The 21,869-nt window shown below is 44.6% G+C and overlaps 1 protein-coding gene and 1 long non-coding RNA gene across 2 annotated transcripts in view; both read left to right on the forward strand.

Moving 5' to 3' along the window:
• TAFA5 (TAFA chemokine like family member 5) overlaps positions 1–21,869 on the forward strand; it is a 738,239-nt gene that overhangs the window by 25,405 nt on the left and 690,965 nt on the right. The gene's annotated exons all lie outside the window — the stretch shown is intronic.
• On the forward strand, positions 682–19,748 carry LOC143776006 (uncharacterized). Its single transcript, XR_013215752.1, has 3 exons — positions 682–3,795; positions 4,535–4,780; positions 17,892–19,748. It is a non-coding gene; the product is annotated as an uncharacterized LOC143776006 (long non-coding RNA).

Raw genomic sequence — 21,869 nt, forward strand, 5'->3', positions numbered from 1 at the left:
TGTAGTTATTGTGTTATTTTCTGTGTAGGCCTCTTTCCATTTTTGTTAAACACTAGAATGATGTGCTTTACTAAAAAACTCTATCTCAGTCTTATCTGTCTACAAGATGCTTTCCCATAATTATTTTGGCCTACATACATTTTTGCAAACTGCAGTCTAGCTTTTTTATGTCTCTGTTTAAGCAGTGGGGTCCTCTTGGGTCGCCTGTTGTAGTTTTTCATTTCATTCAAATGTAGACGGATAGCTTGCTCTGACACTGATGCCCCCTGAGCCTGCAGGAGAGCTTGAATTTCTTTGGAACTTAATTGGGGCTGCTTATCCACCATCCGGATTATCTTGCGCTGCAATCTTTCATCAATTTTTTGCTGCTGTCCAGGGAGATTAGCTATAGTGCCTTGAGTTGTAAAGTTCTTGATTATGTGGACTAAGGGACATCAATATCTCTGGACATGGACTTTTAACCTTGAGATTGTTGATATTTTAAAAAAAAATTTGGTTCTTAAGTCTTAAGACAGTTCTCTTCTCTTTCTTTTTTTATGCTTAGTGTTGTACACATAGCCACACAATATAAAGATTGAGTCAATTTATCCCTTTTTATCTGTTATCAGGTGTGATTTTTATGCCAACAATTTTGTCCATCCTGTGAAATTATGTCCAGTTTGCCTTTTTTTCATTTTTTTTGTGTTCTTGCAATACACATGAAGGAAATAAACAGAAATAAACAATAAAACGTGTAATTGCAATAATTTTCTGTTTGAAGTACTTCATTTTCTGGAACACTTTTAAGGGTGCCAGCACTTTTGGCCATTACTTTATATCCATTAGTTATTTGTTGACTTGAATAAATTGTAAGCTGAGCCCTCGCTTCTGTTGTTGGACTTGTGAAAGGTGTTGACCCACAATTACATATCACATCCACAGTATAGATCATAAAAAAGAACAATTTTTGTAATTTCTGTGCTGCTAAATAAAGGATCCTGTGAACAGTTATGGCATTTTCCAGTGAAGATAGCATTTCATCACATAATATAGAGTCAACTTGTTTTCAAAACATGTAGCAATATGCAGGTATATCTATCGGAGTCACTTCAGGGTCTTTTGTATTAATCTGTCTCCCAAGAAGGTCAGGTTTATTGTTCTTACAGATGTTAACCTAACCACCAGTGCCCTACTCTAGTAACATAGTGCACCATGTTGTTCTACAATATTTGCTGTTACAAGATGTACTCAAGTGGGAGGTGTATCATTAAGGACATAGCTTGATTCGGCTGTTATTTTTACACTTTCTACAGTGGTCCTATTTTTTACTGTTTCTTTCAGGTGTATATTTAATATAATTTTCCAGCACTGTGGAAGTTAGTAATGCTACAATATTTATAAAAATAATAATGCCTTTCTGCGTTTATGCAAGCTGCAAAATCTTTATTCAAAGAGTTTATTCAAAGAGTAGTGTAAATGTATCTGTAGGTTTGAAGAAAGGAAGCATAATGCTTTTCCTGGCATTTTTAATCACAGAGTTACAGTTACTCTTCTAAAAAAATAGGAATATGCTTCTGAATTACATATAATGTTATCCGGAATTGAAACAAATTCCATGTCAAGTACAATATTCGACTTCTTGAGATTCCTAAAAGTGACATTTGACCCAGTGCTTCTAATGTTCTTTCATTTGTTCAACAATAGATGGAAAATCTGGAATAAAAACATCACGCAGACAATTCATAGCGAGGGTAAAATAGAATTTGGCACTAGCATGCATTGAAATTGACTTAATGCACATATGGAAATCCAGATCACATTATCACAAATTACTGATGAAGGCCTGGAATGGACTGAAACGTCTGTGATTTGGACTTCCATATGTGCACTAAATGAACCCCAATGCATGTGAGTGCCGGGATTCTATTTCATTTACTGCCATTACTCTACGAGCACCACTATGGAAATCATCGTGCCGACCACTTTTTCTTTTTACTGAAATACAGAGAGTGAGATTTACACAATACTGCACACCATTCTCTTCCCCGGAGCATAGTGCATATCATTTAACAAAGCATCCGATCTACTGATGAATGTTAGCTATAAATTAGCGGATCAGACAAAATTCAAATTTGTCTGTTTTCAGGATTCTTCCTAGGAAATTTTGTACAGTCCTTGCAGCATCTTGTGATCCCCACCGCAAGTGCTGAAGTCCCTGGGCCTCTCACACTGAGCTGAGACTTTAGATGTTGATGAGACAAGGAGTGTTCTACGCAAGAGCGTGAAATGTCACAATGCCACAACTTCACAATATACACAGTGACGTGCGCACATGCACAGCATCGCTGTGAGCGTTGAGGATTAGAAGATGCGATGAGGACTGGACGGGTGACAGTGAGGAGTGGAGGGGCCATAGAAGTGGGCAGTAAGGTGATTCACAGAAAAATGACACAAATAAAGCCTTACTCACCAACACCATGTTACAATACCAATGCACTACAGGCTGCAACAAACCCCATAATAAAGGCAGGGTGCAAAATATTGATGAAACAGCCACCCACAAGTCTATCATGGGGGTCTGCTGCATTCTGCAAGTACATTTCTATTGTAACCTGTTGTTGGTAAGTAAGGCTGCTTTTTATTTCTTTGAGGAGCAGTAAGGTGAGTATAATTAATATTTTTTTTTCCAATCTTTTTATGGCCCCCTATGGTTTAAAAAATGGTGGCTAGCAGTCACCGATTTTCTGAATCCTCACTGGATCAAATAATTTTTTGTGAATCTAAATTTTCTGTAGAATTTAATTCTACTCAAATTTATTTGGACATCTCTGGTATTAGCTGTAAAGGATATCAAAACCTTAAGGTGGAGTTTTTGTTTTTCCATTTAAATGCCTGTATTCTTGGGTAAAAGGTATTTTTTTCTGTATGTTTTATGAAAAGTTTTGAACCATTTGGCTTCCTGTATGTGTACAGCAAAAACATAACACTTTAGAAACATATTCTTTATCAATATAATTCTAAAAAAAGTACTCAAGCACCTGGATGTAAGAAAATACAAAGTAATACAAATATAATAAACAGTGATGTAGCAGAATAGGGAATTTAGGGACTAATTATCCCTTTACGGTTCCCTTCCTGTCATCGGAGGTTGGCACCATATAAATACGATATGGCACCCCCACTCAATGAAGACTATCCCTCTTTTACCCTGTCATGTAACCCTAAACATAATATATAAAATTACATTGCAGTACAATTTTCAGCCCTACACAAAGGGTGTATGTCCCTGATGATGGACAGCACACAAAGTGATATATAATCTAAATGAGCTCTAATAGAGCCAGCCAATATGGCCTGAATAAAAAAGTACTTCGCTTGAGGAGCTGCCAGGTGATAGATGCAGAGTCCCCATATTTCTGGTGTGTATCCCCCCTCTTCTGGTAATCAAGGGGTTTATCAGGGGAATCCCACAGTGGGGGAGAAAAAAGAGTGAGGGATTGGTGCTTATGGTCCCCAGACCATAAGTAGAATGAGGGTGTCTTCTGAAATTTATTGAAGGGAAAGAACTATATAGTGATGAGCACACCTAGATATTCATAAAACATGTAACGTTTATTGGGAAAAATAAACAACATCTAAAAACATTTAAAACCACATAGTAATAGAATAAAAAACCCTTGTGGTATACAATAACCAAGTATAAGCTCCAAAGTAACAGCAATAATATATAATAGGTGAAATATGTCTCAATATTATAACCACAGCATCTCGGAGAGCAATGTGACCAGGAAATATCATATCATATGTAGAGTAAGGGTACCGTCACACAGTGCCATTTTCATCGCTACGACGGTACGATTCGTGACGTTCTAGCGATATCATTACGATATCGCTGTGTCTGACACGCAGCAGCGATCAGGGATCCTGCTGAGAATCGTACGTCGTAGCAGATCGTTTGGAACTTTCTTTCGTCGCTGGATCTCCCGTTGTCATCGCTGGATCGTTGTGTGTGACAGCGATCCAGTGATGCGTTCGCTTGTAACCAGGGTAAACATCGGGTTACTAAGCGCAGAGCCGCGCTTAGTAACCCGATGTTTACCGTGGTTACCAGCGTAAAAGTAAAAAAAACCAAACAGTACATACTCACATTCCGGTGTCTGTCCCCCGGCGTTCTGCTTCTCTGCACTGTGAGCGCCGGCCGGCCGGAAAGCGAGCACAGCGGTGACGTCACCGCTGTGCTTTCCGGCTGGCACAGACACAGTGGAGAGAAGCAGAACGCCGGGGGACAGACACCGGAATGTGAGTATGTACTGTTTTTTTTTTTTTTACTTTTACGCTGGTAACCACGGTAAACATCGGGTTACTAAGCGCGGCCCTGCGCTTAGTAACCCGATGTTTACCCTGGTTACCCGGGGCCTTCGGCATCGTTGGTCGCTGGAGAGCGGTCTGTGTGACAGCTCCCCAGCGACCACACAACCACTTACCAACGATCACGGCCAGGTCGTATCGCTGGTCGTGATCGTTGGTAAATCGTTATGTGAGATGGTACCCTAAGTCAACAAAGTTCCTAAACAAACATTAATATTTACAGATCCTATAATGAAATAGAGCATGCATATTTGTTGATATTATAAGTCAATTTGAATAGGTATTTAGAAAGGTGTATGTTACAGGGAACCTCATAACAATTAAATTCTTAAGGTAAATCCACGATATATATATTAGTTGGTGTAGCATTTGAGATGCAAAACAGGATGCTTATCACAATATGCTACTAATTAAGTGGAACATGTTAGTAGCAGTCACTAGGGTTGAGCGAAACGGGTCGATCATTTTCAAAAGTCGCCGACTTTTGGCTAAGTCGGCGTCTCATGAAACCCGATCCGACCCCTGTGCTTGTCGGCCATGCGGTACGCGACTTTCGCGCCAAAGTCGCGTTTCAATGACGCGAAAAGCGCCATTTCTCAGCCAATGAAGGTGAACGCAGAGTGTGGGCAGCGTGATGACATAGATCCTGGTCCCCACCATCTTAGAGAAGGGCATTGCAGTGATTGGCTTGCTGTCTGCGGCGTCACAGGGGCTATAAAGGGGCGTTCCCGCCGACCGCCATCTTACTGCTGCTGATCTGAGCTTAGGGAGAGGTTGCTGCCGCTTCGTCAGAAGCAGGGAGAGCGTTAGGCAGGGTCCACTAACCACCAAACCGCTTGTGCTGCAGCGATTTCCACTGTCCAACACCACCTTCGGTGTGCAGGGACTGTGGAAGCTATTTTTTTTTTTTTTTCCCCTCAGCGCTGTAGCTCATTGGGCTGCCCTAGAAGGCTCCGTGATAGCTGTATTGCTGTGTGTACGCCACTGTGGAAACCAACTGCTTTTTTCAAAGCACATATCCTCTTGTTCCTTCCTTTCTGCACAGCTATCTTTTTTGTTTGTCCACACTTTTTATTTAATTTGTGCATCAGTCCACTCCTATTGCTGCCTGCCATACCTGGCTTACATTACTGCAGGGAGATAGTAATTGTAGGACAGTTTTTTTTTTTTTTTTTTTTTTTTTTTGTGGGAGATTAAGATTGGCATTTCTGCTACAGTGCCATCCCTGTGTGTGCCATCTCTCACTGAGTGGGCCATAGAAAGCCTATTTATTTTTTCCGTGATTTGTGTTCTAAAATCTACCTCAACACAAAAACACTACATCAATCAGTGGGAGAAAAATATTGGCCTCAGTCAGGGCTTGTGTGCCACTGCTGTGTGTGCTATCTCTCATTCAGTGGGCTATAGCAAGCCTATTTTTTTTTTTTTTTTTTAATATTATTTGGTTTCTAAAGTCTCCCTGAAAAAAAAAAAAAACCTAAAAAAACAGTGGGAGAGTAATATTGCCCTTTCAGCTTGTGTGCCAGTCTTGACTCCTGGGTGTGCCACCTCTCTCCCTCTCATTCAGTGGGCCATAGAAAGCCTATTTATTTTTTTTAAAAAATATTATTGGGTTTCTAAAGTCTCCCTGAAAAAACAAAAAATACATAAAAAAACAGTGGGAGAGTAATATTGCCCTTTCAGCTTGTGTGCCAGTCTTGACTCCTGGGTGTGCCACCTCTCTCCCTTTCATTCAGTGGGCCATAGAAAGCCTATTTATTTTTTCCGTGATTTGTGTTCTAAATTCTACCTCAACACAAAAACACTACATCAATCAGTGGGAGAAAAATATTGGCCTCAGTCAGGGCTTGTGTGCCACTGCTGTGTGTGCTATCTCTCATTCAGTGGGCTATAGCAAGCCTATTTTTTTTTTTTTTTTTTTTTTTTTTAATATTATTTGGTTTCTAAAGTCTCCCTGAAAAAAAAAAAAAAACCTAAAAAAACAGTGGGAGAGTAATATTGCCCTTTCAGCTTGTGTGCCAGTCTTGACTCCTGGGTGTGCCACCTCTCTCCCTCTCATTCAGTGGGCCATAGAAAGCCTATTTATTTTTTTTTTTTAATATTATTTGGTTTCTAATTCTCCCTGAAAAAAAAAAAAAAACCTAAAAAAACAGTGGGAGAATAATATTGCCCTTTCAGCTTGTGTGCCAGTCTTGACTCCTGGGTGTGCCACCTCTCTCCCTCTCATTCAGCGGGCCATAGAAAGCCTATTTATTTTTTTTTAAAAATATTATTGGGTTTCTAAAGTCTCCCTGAAAAAACAAAAAATACATAAAAAAACAGTGGGAGAGTAATATTGCCCTTTCAGCTTGTGTGCCAGTCTTGACTCCTGGGTGTGCCACCTCTCTCCCTTTCATTCAGTGGGCCATAGAAAGCCTATTTATTTTTTTTTTAAATATTATTGGGTTTCTAAAGTCTCCCTGAAAAAAAAAAAAAAACCTAAAAAAACAGTGGGAGAGTAATATTGCCCTTTCAGCTTGTGTGCCAGTCTTGACTCCTGGGTGTGCCACCTCTCTCCCTCTCATTCAGTGGGCCATAGAAAGCCTATTTATTTTTTTTTTAAAATATTATTGGGTTTCTAAAGTCTCCCTGAAAAAAAAAAAAAAAACCTAAAAAAACAGTGGGAGAGTAATATTGCCCTTTCAGCTTGTGTGCCAGTCTTGACTCCTGGGTGTGCCACCTCTCTCCCTCTCATTCAGTGGGCCATAGAAAGCCTATTTATTTTTTTTTTTAAATATTATTGGGTTTCTAAAGTCTCCCTGAAAAAACAAAAAATACATAAAAAAACAGTGGGAGAGTAATATTGCCCTTTCAGCTTGTGTGCCAGTCTTGACTCCTGGGTGTGCCACCTCTCTCCCTTTCATTCAGTGGGCCATAGAAAGCCTATTTATTTTTTCCGTGATTTGTGTTCTAAATTCTACCTCAACACAAAAACACTACATCAATCAGTGGGAGAAAAATATTGGCCTCAGTCAGGGCTTGTGTGCCACTGCTGTGTGTGCTATCTCTCATTCAGTGGGCTATAGCAAGCCTATTTTTTTTTTTTTTTTTTATATTATTTGGTTTCTAAAGTCTCCCTGAAAAAAAAAAAAAAACCTAAAAAAACAGTGGGAGAGTAATATTGCCCTTTCAGCTTGTGTGCCAGTCTTGACTCCTGGGTGTGCCACCTCTCTCCCTCTCATTCAGTGGGCCATAGAAAGCCTATTTATTTTTTTTTTTAAATATTATTGGGTTTCTAAAGTCTCCCTGAAAAAACAAAAAATACATAAAAAAACAGTGGGAGAGTAATATTGCCCTTTCAGCTTGTGTGCCAGTCTTGACTCCTGGGTGTGCCACCTCTCTCCCTTTCATTCAGTGGGCCATAGAAAGCCTATTTATTTTTTCCGTGATTTGTGTTCTAAATTCTACCTCAACACAAAAACACTACATCAATCAGTGGGAGAAAAATATTGGCCTCAGTCAGGGCTTGTGTGCCACTGCTGTGTGTGCTATCTCTCATTCAGTGGGCTATAGCAAGCCTATTTTTTTTTTTTTTTTTTATATTATTTGGTTTCTAAAGTCTCCCTGAAAAAAAAAAAAAAACCTAAAAAAACAGTGGGAGAGTAATATTGCCCTTTCAGCTTGTGTGCCAGTCTTGACTCCTGGGTGTGCCACCTCTCTCCCTCTCATTCAGTGGGCCATAGAAAGCCTATTTATTTTTTTTTTTAAATATTATTGGGTTTCTAAAGTCTCCCTGAAAAAACAAAAAATACATAAAAAAACAGTGGGAGAGTAATATTGCCCTTTCAGCTTGTGTGCCAGTCTTGACTCCTGGGTGTGCCACCTCTCTCCCTCTCATTCAGTGGGCCATAGAAAGCCTATTTATTTTTTTTTTTTAATATTATTTGGTTTCTAATTCTCCCTGAAAAAAAAAAAAAAACCTAAAAAAACAGTGGGAGAATAATATTGCCCTTTCAGCTTGTGTGCCAGTCTTGACTCCTGGGTGTGCCACCTCTCTCCCTCTCATTCAGCGGGCCATAGAAAGCCTATTTATTTTTTTTTAAAAATATTATTGGGTTTCTAAAGTCTCCCTGAAAAAACAAAAAATACATAAAAAAACAGTGGGAGAGTAATATTGCCCTTTCAGCTTGTGTGCCAGTCTTGACTCCTGGGTGTGCCACCTCTCTCCCTCTCATTCAGTGGGCCATAGAAAGCCTATTTATTTTTTTTTTAAAATATTATTGGGTTTCTAAAGTCTCCCTGAAAAAACAAAAAATACATAAAAAAACAGTGGGAGAGTAATATTGCCCTCTCAGCTTGTGTGCCAGTCTTGACTCCTGGGTGTGCCACCTCTCTCTCTCTAATTGTGGGCCATAGAAAGCCTTTTTTTTTTTTTTTTTTAATATTATTTGGTTTCTAAAGTCTCCCTGAGAAAAAAAAAAAAATAAATTAGGTGGGAGATTAATATTGACATTAGTGCTTGAGTGACAGTCCTGCGTGTGTGTCATCTCTGTGATTTTGTGCCACAGAAAACAGAGTGTGTAACATTGTGCCTGATTTTCCTTGTGGTCTCACCAACCTGTTAAGGGATATTGAAATCATACTGAAGTTATAGCTCACCGTGTAAGTTGTTTGACAGCAACAAATAAAGTTACTTTGGTTAAGATTTTAAAACAATGAGGAAGTCTGGTGCAAGAGGTCGTCGTGGGCGTTCATTGTCAGCTGGTAATGATGGTAGTGGTAGAGGAGCATCAGGTGGTCGTGGGGATAAAAATATTCCACCTAAGTCTGGAGCTGTGGAGCCAGTTTCGTCGTCAGGCTACACAAGGCCTCGAACGCTCTCTTTTCTGGGAGTAGGAAAACCGCTTTTAAAGGCGGAGCAGCAACAGCAAGTTTTGGCTTACATTGCAGACTCAGCCTCTAGCTCTTTTGCCTCCTCTTCCGAAACTGGTAAATGTAAAAGCAGCGCGTCGCTTGTGGATGTTCACGGTCAGGGACAAGTCGCTTCCTTGTCCTCCTCAGCAAAAACTACAACAAGAGAGAAGGATGCAGCAGGCGACACAACGGGTCACTCCATGGAGCTCTTTACACATACCGTCCCTGGCTTAGAAAGTGAAACATTTAACAGGCCATGCCCATTAGAAGTATATTCTGACATGGAGTGCACTGATGCACAGCCACAGCCAGAGTACTATGCTGCTCCTTTGACTCAGACCACCACATTGCCCTCTCAGGGTACAGATCCACAATCAGACCCTGATGAGACTATGTTGCCCCGCCACGAACGCTATACCACCGACCGACACAGTGACACAGACGAAGTTGCACACGAGCTCGAAGAGGAGGTAATAGATGACCCAGTTATTGACCCCGATTGGCAGCCATTGGGGGAACAGGGTGCAGGCGGCAGTAGTTCAGAAGCGGAGGTGGAGGAGGGGCCGCAGCAGGCATCAACATCGCAACAGGTTACATCTGCCGGGCCCGTATCTGGCCCAAAACGCGTGTCAAAGCCAAAACCTGTTGGAGCACAGCGTTGCCATCCGGTTAAAGCTCAGTCTGCAATCCCTGAAAAGGGATCCGAGTCTAGGAAGAGTGCAGTCTGGCATTTTTTTAAACAACATCCAACTGATCAGCGCAAAGTCATCTGTCAAAAATGTTCAACTAGCTTAAGCAGAGGTCAGAATCTGAAAAGTCTAAATACTAGTTGCATGCATAGACACTTAACCACCATGCATTTTCAAGCCTGGACTAACTACCAAACGTCCCTCAAGGTTGTAGCACCCTCGGCCAATGAAGCTAGTCAGCAACGCAACATCCCTTCCGTCACTGTAAGGCCACCATTTTCCGCACCACAGGCAGTATCTGTGCAGGTTTCTTTGCCAGCCAAAAGCAGTCAGGGTCAGGGAATCACCAGTTTTGTAGGAGGAAATATTGCATCTAGGGCACCGGCGGAAACAATACCGTCTCCAACCGTCTCTCAGTCTGCCATGTACACCGGCACACCCGAAAGTTCCACGATCTCCAGCTCTCCAGTCCAGCTCACCCTACATGAGACTCTGGTTAGAAAAAGGAAGTACTTATCCTCGCATCCGCGTACACAGGGTTTTAACGCCCACATAGCTAGACTAATCTCGTTAGAGATGATGCCCTACCGGTTAGTTGAAAGCGAAGCTTTCAAAGCCCTGATGGAGTACGCTGAACCACGATACGAGCTACCCAGTCGACACTTTTTTTCCAGAAAAGCCATCCCAGCCCTGCACCAGCATGTTAAACAGCGCATCGTCCATGCACTCAGGCAATCTGTGAGTACAAAGGTGCACCTGACTACAGATGCATGGACCAGTAGGCATGGCCAGGGACGTTATGTGTCCATCACGGCACACTGGGTGAATGTGGTGGATGCAGGGTCCACAGGCGACATCAATTTAGGGACAGTTGTGCCTAGCCCACGGTCTAGGAAACAGTTGGCTGTAGGCGTTCGCACCCCCTCCTCCTCCTCCTCCTCGTCCTCCTGCAGAAGCTACAGCTCTTCCACAGAACGCAGTCTGCCAACCACTCCATCGGCAGATGACACTGTTGCACACCAGTTGTCCCATTATGGGCCAGCTACTGCCAAGCGTCAGCAGGCTGTATTGGCTATGAAGTGCTTGGGCGACAATAGACACACCGCGGAAGTTCTGTCCGAGTTCTTGCAACAAGAAACGCAGTCGTGGCTGGGCACAGTAGATCTTGAGGCAGGCAAGGTAGTGAGTGATAACGGAAGGAATTTCATGGCTGCCATCTCCCTTTCCCAACTGAAACACATTCCTTGCCTGGCTCACACCTTAAACCTGGTGGTGCAGTGCTTATTGAAAACTTATCCTGGGTTCTCCGACCTGCTCCTCAAAGTGCGTGCACTTTGCTCACATATCCGACGTTCGCCTGTACACGCCAGCCGTATGCAGACCTATCAGCGGTCTTTGAACCTTCCCCAGCATCGCCTAATCATAGACGTTGCAACAAGGTGGAACTCAACACTGCACATGCTTCAGAGACTGTGCGAACAGAGGCGTGCTGTTATTTATTTGTGGGAGGATACACGGGCAGGCAGTAGGATGGCAGACATGGAGTTGTCAGGTGTGCAGTGGTCTAAGATACAAGACATGTGTCAAGTCCTTCAGTGCTTTGAGGAATGCACACGGCTGGTTAGTGCAGACAACGCCGTAATAAGCATGAGCATCCCCCTAATGCGTCTGCTGATGCAAAGTTTGACGCACATAAAGGAGCAGGCGTCTGCACCAGAGGAAGAGGAAAGCCTTGATGACAGTCAGCCATTGTCTGGTCAGGGCAGTGTACAGGACGAGGTAGCGGGCGAAGAGGAGGTGGAGGACGAGGAGGATGATGGGGATGAGTATATTTTTAATGCCGAACCTTTCCCGGGGGCACAGGAATTTGGTTGCGTGTCACGGCCGGGTTCTGGTTTTTTGAGGGACACAAGTGACGTAGATTTGCCTGCAACTGCCCCTCAACCAATCACAACCGGAGATTTGACAACTGGAACTTTGGCCCACATGGCGGATTATGCCTTACGTATCCTAAAAAGGGACACACGCATTACGAAAATGATGAACGATGACGATTACTGGTTGGCCTGCCTCCTTGATCCACGCTATAAAGGCAAATTGCAAAATATTATGCCACATGAGAACTTGGAACTAATATTAGCAACCAAACAATCAACTCTTGTTGACCGTTTGCTTCAGGCATTCCCAGCACACAGCGCACGTGATCGTTCTCACACGAGCTCCAGGGGGCAGCAGACTAGGAGTGTTAGGGGTGCACACATCAGAAGTGGCATTGGACAGAGGGGTTTTCTGACCAGGTTGTGGAGTGATTTTGCTATGACCGCAGACAGGACAGGTACTGCTGCATCAATTGAAAGTGACAGGAGACAACATTTGTCCAGTATGGTTACTAACTATTTTTCATCCCTTATCGATGTTCTCCCTCAACCGTCATTCCCATTTGATTACTGGGCCTCCAAATTAGACACCTGGCCAGAATTGGCAGAATATGCATTGCAGGAGCTTGCTTGCCCGGCAGCAAGTGTCCTATCAGAAAGAGTATTCAGTGCTGCAGGTTCAATATTAACCGAAAAAAGGACTCGTCTGGCTACCCAAAATGTTGACGATCTAACATTCATTAAAATGAACCACAACTGGATTTCGAAATCTTTTGCCCCACCTTGCCCGGCCGACACCTAGCTTTCCTATGAAAAGCTCTTGCCTGTGAATTACTTTTCTAATGTCTAATTTGCTGCAGCTGATTGTACAGCATACGACATGTTTACACCTCCCTAAATGGCAAAACTCCCCACACGGGGCCGTGGTATCGCGACTTGGCGCAAGCACCCGTGAGACTGCTGTTTGTCTGAAGAGGTGGGTGTGCTCGCTTTTGGTTGACGGCATTGCTACTGGGTCCCTCATAGTACAATGTAGTGTCTCTGGCGGTGGTGGTGCGCACCCAACGTCAGACACACCGTTGTAACATGAGGGGCCCTGGGGCGGTCCCGCCGGCCTCAAGAGAGTTCCCCCCTACCCCAGCTCAAAATGTGCTCTACCACGTGCAAAATTATGTCGCACAGCTCCACCAATCTTTAGTCTATTCGCTGACATCATTCAATGTCTGGCACTGACAATACAAATTTGTAGACATCTATGATGCAACTTAAAGTAGTCTGTGTCTGTGTCCTATATTGGCACCATTAAATAGTTACTGCCAAATTACTATGTCAGAAACTCAGTAGATGAGCCCACCCCTGTACCTAAGTATGCCACCTTTTTTTTTTGTTTTGGTTGTTTTGCGAGACATTAACATCTATTTATATTTTGGGAGTACTGGGACAGACACTCCTTGCACTACTCCTCCACTCACCACCAAGCTGCCTGTGTATCCATGTAACCGCTGTAAAACTGCCATGAGCCTATTGTTTGTTATTTTAGGCCTTTGATAGCCTGTCTGCGGCCCCTACTTGCAATACTCCTCCACTGACCACCAAGCTGCCTGCCCGTGTATCCATGTAACCGCTGTGAAACTGCCATGAGCCTATTGTTTGTTATGTTAGGCCTTTGATAGCCTGTCTGCGGTCCCTACTTTAAATACTCCTCCACTGACCAGACCACTGCTGCCCGTGTACCCCTGGAACCAATTATAAAGTGCCTACAGCCAGCCCATTTTCTTATGTTAGGCCTTTGAAGCCTGTCTGCGGTCCCTACTTTAAATACTCCTCCACTGACCACCAAGCTGCCTGCCCGTGTATCCATGTAACCGCTGTAAAACTGCCATGAGCCTATTGTTTGTTATTTTAGGCCTTTGATAGCCTGTCTGCGGCCCCTACTTGCAATACTCCTCCACTGACCACAATGCTGCCTGGAGTGCCTGCCTGTGTATCCATGTAACCGATGTAAAACTGCCATGACTGCCTACTGTTTGTTATTTTAGGCCTTTGATAGCCTGTCTGCAGCCCCTACTTGCAATACTCCTCCACTGACCACCAAGCTGCCTGCCCGTGTATCCATGTAACCGCTGTGAAACTGCCATGAGCCTATTGTTTGTTATGTTAGGCCTTTGATAGCCTGTCTGCGGTCCCTACTTTAAATACTCCTCCACTGACCAGACCACTGCTGCCCGTGTACCCCTGGAACCAATTATAAAGTGCCTACAGCCAGCCCATTTTCTTATGTTAGGCCTTTGAAGCCTGTCTGCGGTCCCTACTTTAAATACTCCTCCACTGACCACCAAGCTGCCTGCCCGTGTATCCATGTAACCGCTGTAAAACTGCCATGAGCCTATTGTTTGTTATTTTAGGCCTTTGATAGCCTGTCTGCGGCCCCTACTTGCAATACTCCTCCACTGACCACAATGCTGCCTGGAGTGCCTGCCTGTGTATCCATGTAACCGATGTAAAACTGCCATGACTGCCTACTGTTTGTTATTTTAGGCCTTTGATAGCCTGTCTGCAGCCCCTACTTGCAATACTCCTCCACTGACCACACCAATGCTGCCCGTGTACCCCTGGAACCTATTTAAAAGTTCATAGAGCCTAGTTATATATTTTATTTACTATTAATAAGGCCATGATGGACTACGCTGTACCACGCTACAAGCTAACCAGTCGACACTTCTTTTGCGAGAAAAGCCATCCCAACCCTCCACCAGCATGTAGAAGACCGCATTGTCCATGCACTCTGGCAATCTGTGAGTACAAAGGTGCACCTGACAACAGACGCATGGACCTGTAGGCATGGCCACGGAAGATTACGTGTCCATTACGGCGCAATGGGTTAATGTGGTGGATGCATGGTCCACAGGGGACAGCCTACTAAGTCTGTCTGCAGTCCCTAATTCAAATTGTCCTCCACTGTCTAAATCGGAACTTCCACCTTCTGGCTTTCGGCCTATAGTATCAGAAATTAAACTGCATTTGGCCTTCAACTTTGGTTAGGGCCTACTAACGGCTTCTGCCCCTCCCTGGTGTTGCCCTCAACTAAATAAAGCTGAGCTTCAACCTTCCGGCTCTCATTATGTGGTTTAAAAAAAAAAAATGGTGGTTAGGGCCTACTAACGGCTTCTGCCCCTCCCTGGTGTTGCCCTCAACTAAATAAAGCTGAGCTTCAACCTTCTGCTCCAAATTACCATTTTAAAAAATGCAATAGGCTTTTCAGGCCTACTAAAGGTGTCTGTCTGTGTGCCCCTCCCTGGTGTTGTCCTCAACTAAATAAAGCTGAGCTTCAACCTTCCGGCTCTCATTATGTGGTTTTAAAAAAAAAAATGGTGGTTAGGGCCTACTAACGGCTTCTGCCCCTCCCTGGTGTTGTCCTCAACTAAATAAAGCTGAGCTTCAACCTTCCGGCTCTCATTATGTGGTTTTAAAAAAAAAAATGGTGGTTAGGGCCTACTAACGGCTTCTGCCCCTCCCTGGTGTTGTCCTCAACTAAATAAAGCTGAGCTTCAACCTTCCGGCTCTCATTATGTGGTTTTAAAAAAAAAATGGTGGTTAGGGCCTACTAACGGCTTCTGCCCCTCCCTGGTGTTGCCCTCAACTAAATAAAGCTGAGCTTCAACCTTCTGCTCCAAATTACCATTTTGAAAAATGCAATAGGCTTTTCAGGCCTACAAAAGGTGTCTGTCTGTGTGCCCCTCCCTGGTGTTGTCCTCAACTAAATAAAGCTGAGCTTCAACCTTCCGGCTCTCATTATGTGGTTTTAAAAAAAAAAATGGTGGTTAGGGCCTACTAACGGCTTCTGCCCCTCCCTGGTGTTGCCCTCAACTAAATAAAGCTGAGCTTCAACCTTCTGCTCCAAATTACCATTTTGAAAAATGCAATAGGCTTTTCAGGCCTACTAAAGGTGTCTGTCTGTGTGCCCCTCCCTGGTGTTGTCCTCAACTAAATAAAGCTGAGCTTCAACCTTCCGGCTCTCATTATGTGGTTTAAAAAAAAAAAATGGTGGTTAGGGCCTACTAACGGCTTCTGCCCCTCCCTGGTGTTGCCCTCAAGTAAATAAAGCTGAGCTTCAACCTTCTGCTCCAAATTACCATTTTAAAAAATGCAATAGGCTTTTCAGGCCTACTAAAGGTGTCTGTCTGTGTGCCCCTCCCTGGTGTTGTCCTCAACTAAATAAAGCTGAGCTTCAACCTTCCGGCTCTCATTATGTGGTTTTAAAAAAAAAAATGGTGGTTAGGGCCTACTAACGGCTTCTGCCCCTCCCTGGTGTTGCCCTCAACTAAATAAAGCTGAGCTTCAACCTTCTGCTCCAAATTACCATTTTAAAAAATGCAATAGGCTTTTCAGGCCTACTAAAGGTGTCTGTCTGTGTGCCCCTCCCTGGTGTTGTCCTCAACTAAATAAAGCTGAGCTTCAACCTTCCGGCTCTCATTATGTGGTTTAAAAAAAAAAAATGGTGGTTAGGGCCTACTAACGGCTTCTGCCCCTCCCTGGTGTTGCCCTCAACTAAATAAAGCTGAGCTTCAACCTTCTGCTCCAAATTACCATTTTAAAAAATGCAATAGGCTTTTCCGGCCTACTAAAGGTGTCTGCCCCTCCCTGGTGTTGTCCTCAACTGAACAAAGCTGAGCTTCAACCTTCCGGCTCTCATTATGTGGTTTTAAAAAAAAAATGGTGGTTAGGGCCTACTAACGGCTTCTGCCCCTCCCTGGTGTTGCCCTCAACTAAATAAAGCTGAGCTTCAACCTTCTGCTCCAAATTACCATTTTGAAAAATGCAATAGGCTTTTCAGGCCTACTAAAGGTGTCTGTCTGTGTGCCCCTCCCTGGTGTTGTCCTCAACTAAATAAAGCTGAGCTTCAACCTTCCGGCTCTCATTATGTGGTTTAAAAAAAAAAAATGGTGGTTAGGGCCTACTAACGGCTTCTGCCCCTCCCTGGTGTTGCCCTCAAGTAAATAAAGCTGAGCTTCAACCTTCTGCTCCAAATTACCATTTTAAAAAATGCAATAGGCTTTTCCGGCCTACTAAAGGTGTCTGCCCCTCCCTGGTGTTGTCCTCAACTGAACAAAGCTGAGCTTCCACATTCTGGCTTTCGCCCTATACTATCAGATATTAAACTGCATTTGGCCTACTAGTGTGGTTAGGCCCTTGAAACAGTGTCTGCTGCTCTTGGGTTTGCTACTCCACTGAACAAAGCAATGCCGCCTGTTTAGTCCTGTTACCAATTTTGAACTGCATGTAGCCTACTTTATTCTTTGGCCCTATATCTGTTTCCTCCTCATCCTGCCCATTGCCCAGCCACTGCTAAATGAGTCTGCTGGTACATTGACCTAGACCACTACATTCCCCTTGTACTCTACACAGCCAGAATCTGTCCCTGCTGAAAGTAAGGTTCCCCTTCCCGCATGTTATACCACCTTACACAGGGACAAAGAGGAAGGTGCAGATGAAAGTGCAGGTTCCTTCATCAGGTGGGGGGGCATACTCGTTGGCGACGTCACTGGCACAGGGCCCCTCAGAGTACGCAAAAGTGTCGCTGCTGGTGGGAGGCGCCCCCGCCATGCAAACACACCGCCGTACTTTGAGGGGCCCTGTGCCAGTGGCAATGCGAACGAGTGGGCCCCCCCCCTGCTTGCTCAGGATCACAGCACTTGCAACTTTTAAATACTTACCTTTCCCTGCAACACCGCCGTGACGTAGTCCGCATTTCCTGGGCCCACGAAAAACTTGAGCCAGCCCTACTCCCCCCACAACTTTCACCCAATTCCCTATGCCCAACTATTATTATACAGTTAATTAAGATTGGCAAGCTTCAGAAACAAGAATGGATGTTTTTGGCATTAAAATGGGCACTGTAGGTGTTTTCCTGGCCTCCACTCACTGCCGACTATGCTTCCCCATTGACTTGCATTGGGTTTCGTGTTTCGGTCGATCCCCGACTTTTAGCGATAATCGGCCGACTGCACTCGACTCGACTCTGGACAAAATCGGGTTTCCCAAAACCCTACTCGATCTTAAAAAAATGAAAGTCGCTCAACCCTAGCAGTCACATCTAGTACACATAATATATCTAAAATATAGCATGTCTGATATGCAAGGTAAGAGATAAAATAGTAGGATCATGCCCTATGGGAAAGGGGCTCAACCCTGGTCATAAAGAATAAAGCCCCAATATGCTGTACGGAAGCAATTAAGATAAACTTCATTAAAGGTGTAGTAAGAGATGCAGGGGTACAGTAATGCAAAAAAGACCCCACGTGTATCACTGTGACACGCACAGCTTCATCAGGAGAAGGCAGACCACTCACCTCACCACCACCCATCTCCTCGGACTGCAGACAGGGAGACATTACCAAGGGGCAGATGTTAGCGGAACTGCTCTTCACTGCTCACCTCTCCCATTTGGGACATTACAGTGTGCAGCTCCATGCTGTTATTAGCAGCCAGTCTCCTGATAATAGCTGTTTCTCTGCAGAGAACAGGGGTCTTGGCCATGCCCCCTCTTCTCAGACCGGCTGTTTATCACAGTGGGGAGCTGAACACTGCTGTGTGTTATAAGGTCCCAGTTGGGAGAGGTGAGCAGTGAGGTGCAGCTACTGTCACACGGAATTACAATTGTCATAAAGATAATTAAAATGCACTGGGCATCTCATCTTTATAGTTTACTAGCTGAAGAGCCCGGCATTGCCCGGGCATAGTAAATAACTGTAGTTAGTTATAACAAATAATGGCGGCACTTAAGGGGTCTTATTCCTCCTGCACCTCATGTTCCTCCTTTATATACAGCATTTCTTTGCAGCACAGCTTTTATATACACACAGTGGCAGGCAGTGTCACCGGGCAGACAGCGCTACCCAGTCCCCTCCATGCCAGCACTACCCTGTCCCCTCCATACCAGCACTGCCCCGTCCCCTCCATGCCAGCACTGCCCCATCCCCTCCATGACAGCACTACCCAGCATTGGGTCTATGCCGCTCTCAGGTTGTTCCCGTTAACATCTATTAGGCCTGTGGGGACCCGTAGTGGATCACAGGTGAGACTTACGCCTTCTCCACGGGTTTGCACCTCTTCCTGCTGGCATACATGATGTTGGTGTTCATGTCGCTACTCTTCAGCACAGACTGTCAGTGGGTAGTGATGGGTGAACCCCTGATGTTCGTGATCGGCGGCTTCGACCAAGTTTTTTGTAAAGTTCAAGTTCAGGGTCAGACATGACACGGACTTGAATCCTAACCCTGAACTCAGACTTTACATATATGGGATGGGGCGGTGGGGCTGTAAAAAAGTATAAAGTTAATAATAAACATTAGAATTATACTTACCTGTCCAACAACACGTCCTCCCGTCCCACTGTCTCCTGGCCACATCTGCTTCCGGGGCCGCTCATTAACTGCTGCCAGTATTCATGGCAGTCTTCGGCTTTTTCTGGCAGTGTTCGTCTGGTGACATCTGTTTTCTTTTTACAGCACAAACTGGACCCGAACTGTAACACGGGTTTCCCAGGGAAACCAGTGTTCGGGACCGTGTGACCGAACACTGTGTTTGATACGGTCCCAAACTTTACAGTTCGGGTTCGCTCATCTGTAACAGTGGTGGCTCTGCCTGTGTGTGATAGGTTTCTTCTTTCCTCCTTCCTGCCATGCCAGCAGCTGGTGCACAGATCCAATGCCGGGTCCTGAGAGTTTCTGGGCTTTATGTCCTAATCAGCACATTGGCGGCGGCTAGCAGCGCAAACAGAGAGAAACTCAGGAGAGAGGCCGTCGCTGCTGCCGGAGAGGATGGTGCCGCCTACGGCTGCAGCTTTTTTCTCCTCTTCCCTGCCTGAACTGTCGGTAGATGCGAGATCCTGGGCAGCTAAAGGACCTGTGTTGATGTCATGGCCATGTGACCAGTCACATGCTTGGAAGGAGGAGTCAGAGGCAGGGTTGTTCTGGTATAGTAACCCTGTATACATGGTATCAGAGGGTCCCTGCATCAGAGCTGTGTGTGCAATGTATGTGAGGCCAAGCTGTGTGTCACAACTGTTGTCGGGTGTCCCTGGACCACAGGCTCTTTCCCTGTGGTGATGCGGAGTGAAAGTAGTTCTGTGAGTGGGCATGGCTTGATACATACACACAAACATACATACACTCAGCTTTATATATATATATATATATATATATATATATATATATATATATATATACAGTAGATGATTGCAGAGACAGTACATTTTTCCCTGTAGTATCCTTTTAATTTAAGAGATTGTCCAATACCCTAAAATCATATTTTGCATTTATCCTTTAAAGTTAATTGTTTTTCTCACTTATAGTGATAAAAAATTCCCATAAGTTCTGTAGATATGGCAAATTATATATCACTCTGTACAGTGAGAAGACAGGCCTGTGCTTTGTGAGAAATGTCGTACAGAAAGTCAGTGCAGCCAGAGGGGTTAAATTTAAACAAACGGATGACCCTAGAAATACTAGTAAAGAAAGTATAAGAAATACAAATAAGGGTTTGGGGGACATTATTGAGTTATGTACAGATATTTAAGAGATTTTTTTAAAACTAGTTTAATGTCGGAAAACCCCTTTAATAAATATATATATATATATATATATATATATATATATATATATATATATATATACTAGATGGCAGCCCGATTCTAAAGAATCGGGAGTCTAGAATCCATATATACTTTATTTATTCAAATGTAAGAATAATACAATTAATAAATAATAGTAAGAAAGAACAAAAAATGGCTGCACTCACCAGCTCTTGACAATTCTTGACAGTACGGCACATTTCTGATTGGTCGCTCGCGGCAGGCGGCAACCAATCAGAAAAGTGCCGCGCACCACGAAGGCATATATCTTTATCCACCCTGAGCGGGTGTAGGACGCTGGTGACGTCACTTATCTCCGGACATTATCTCCGGACAAAGCCACGGAAGTTGGCACAAATTGCCGGAAGTAGTATTCCAGGCAATTATATATTAGATTTTAATGTTATCAGTGTTTACCTTTGAACGTTTATATTGTATTGTCCTGTCACCAGCCATGTGTACGATTATCGGCCGAAAGCCTCTCTGGAACCAATAATCACCCCATGTAAAGGTATCTTTATAAGTTAAAAATTCAGAATACTATGACTTTTATCATATCCTGAACAGTCAAGTTTTTTATGAACCGTTAAGGTTTTCTGGTTGAAGTAAAAAAAACTCTGAGTGTTTACAGTTTGAAACCATAAAATGTTGAAAAATTATGTCATTCTTGAGTATATCACTCAATGGTGCTCATAAACGTGTCAAATTTGATCTATAATATACTTTAATATACGTTACTTTAATCTTTAATATACTTAAGAACAGGGCCCCAGACATCACACAGGGGGTCTGAAACACCGCACAGTGGTCCAAAATATCGCTGTGCTCTGCCTGGGGCCCCATATGCTGCCTGGGGCCCCTGTGCTCTGCCTGGGGCCCCATATGCTGCCTGGGGACCATGTGCTCTGCCTGGGGCCCCTGTGCTCTGCCTGGGGCCCCATGTTCTGCCTGGGGCCACAGTGCTCTGCCTGGGGCCACTGTGCTCTGCCTGGGGCCCCATATGCTGCCTGGGGCCCCTGTGCTCTGCCTGGGGCCCCATAGGCTGCCTGGGGCCCCTGTGCTCTGCCTGGGGCCCCATAGGCTGCCTGGGGCCCCTGTGCTCTACCTGGGACCACTGTGCTCTGCCTGGGGCCCCATATGCTGCCTGGGGCCCCTGTGCTCTGCCTGGGGCCCCTGTGCTCTGCCTGGGGCCCCATGTTCTGCCTGGGGCCACTGTGCTCTGCCTGGGGCCCCATAGGCTGCCTGGGGCCCCTGTGCTCTGCCTGGGACCACTGTGCTCTGCCTGGGGCCCCATATGCTGCCTGGGGCCCCTGTGCTCTGCCTGGGGCCACTGTGCTCTGCCTGGGGACCCATATGCTGCCTGGGGCCCCTGTGCTCTGCCTGGGGCCCCATATGCTGCCTGGGGCCCCTGTGCTCTGCCTGGGGCCCCTG

Source organism: Ranitomeya variabilis, chromosome 5 (assembly GCF_051348905.1).
Source record: "Ranitomeya variabilis isolate aRanVar5 chromosome 5, aRanVar5.hap1, whole genome shotgun sequence".
Lineage (NCBI taxonomy): Eukaryota > Metazoa > Chordata > Amphibia > Anura > Dendrobatidae > Ranitomeya > Ranitomeya variabilis.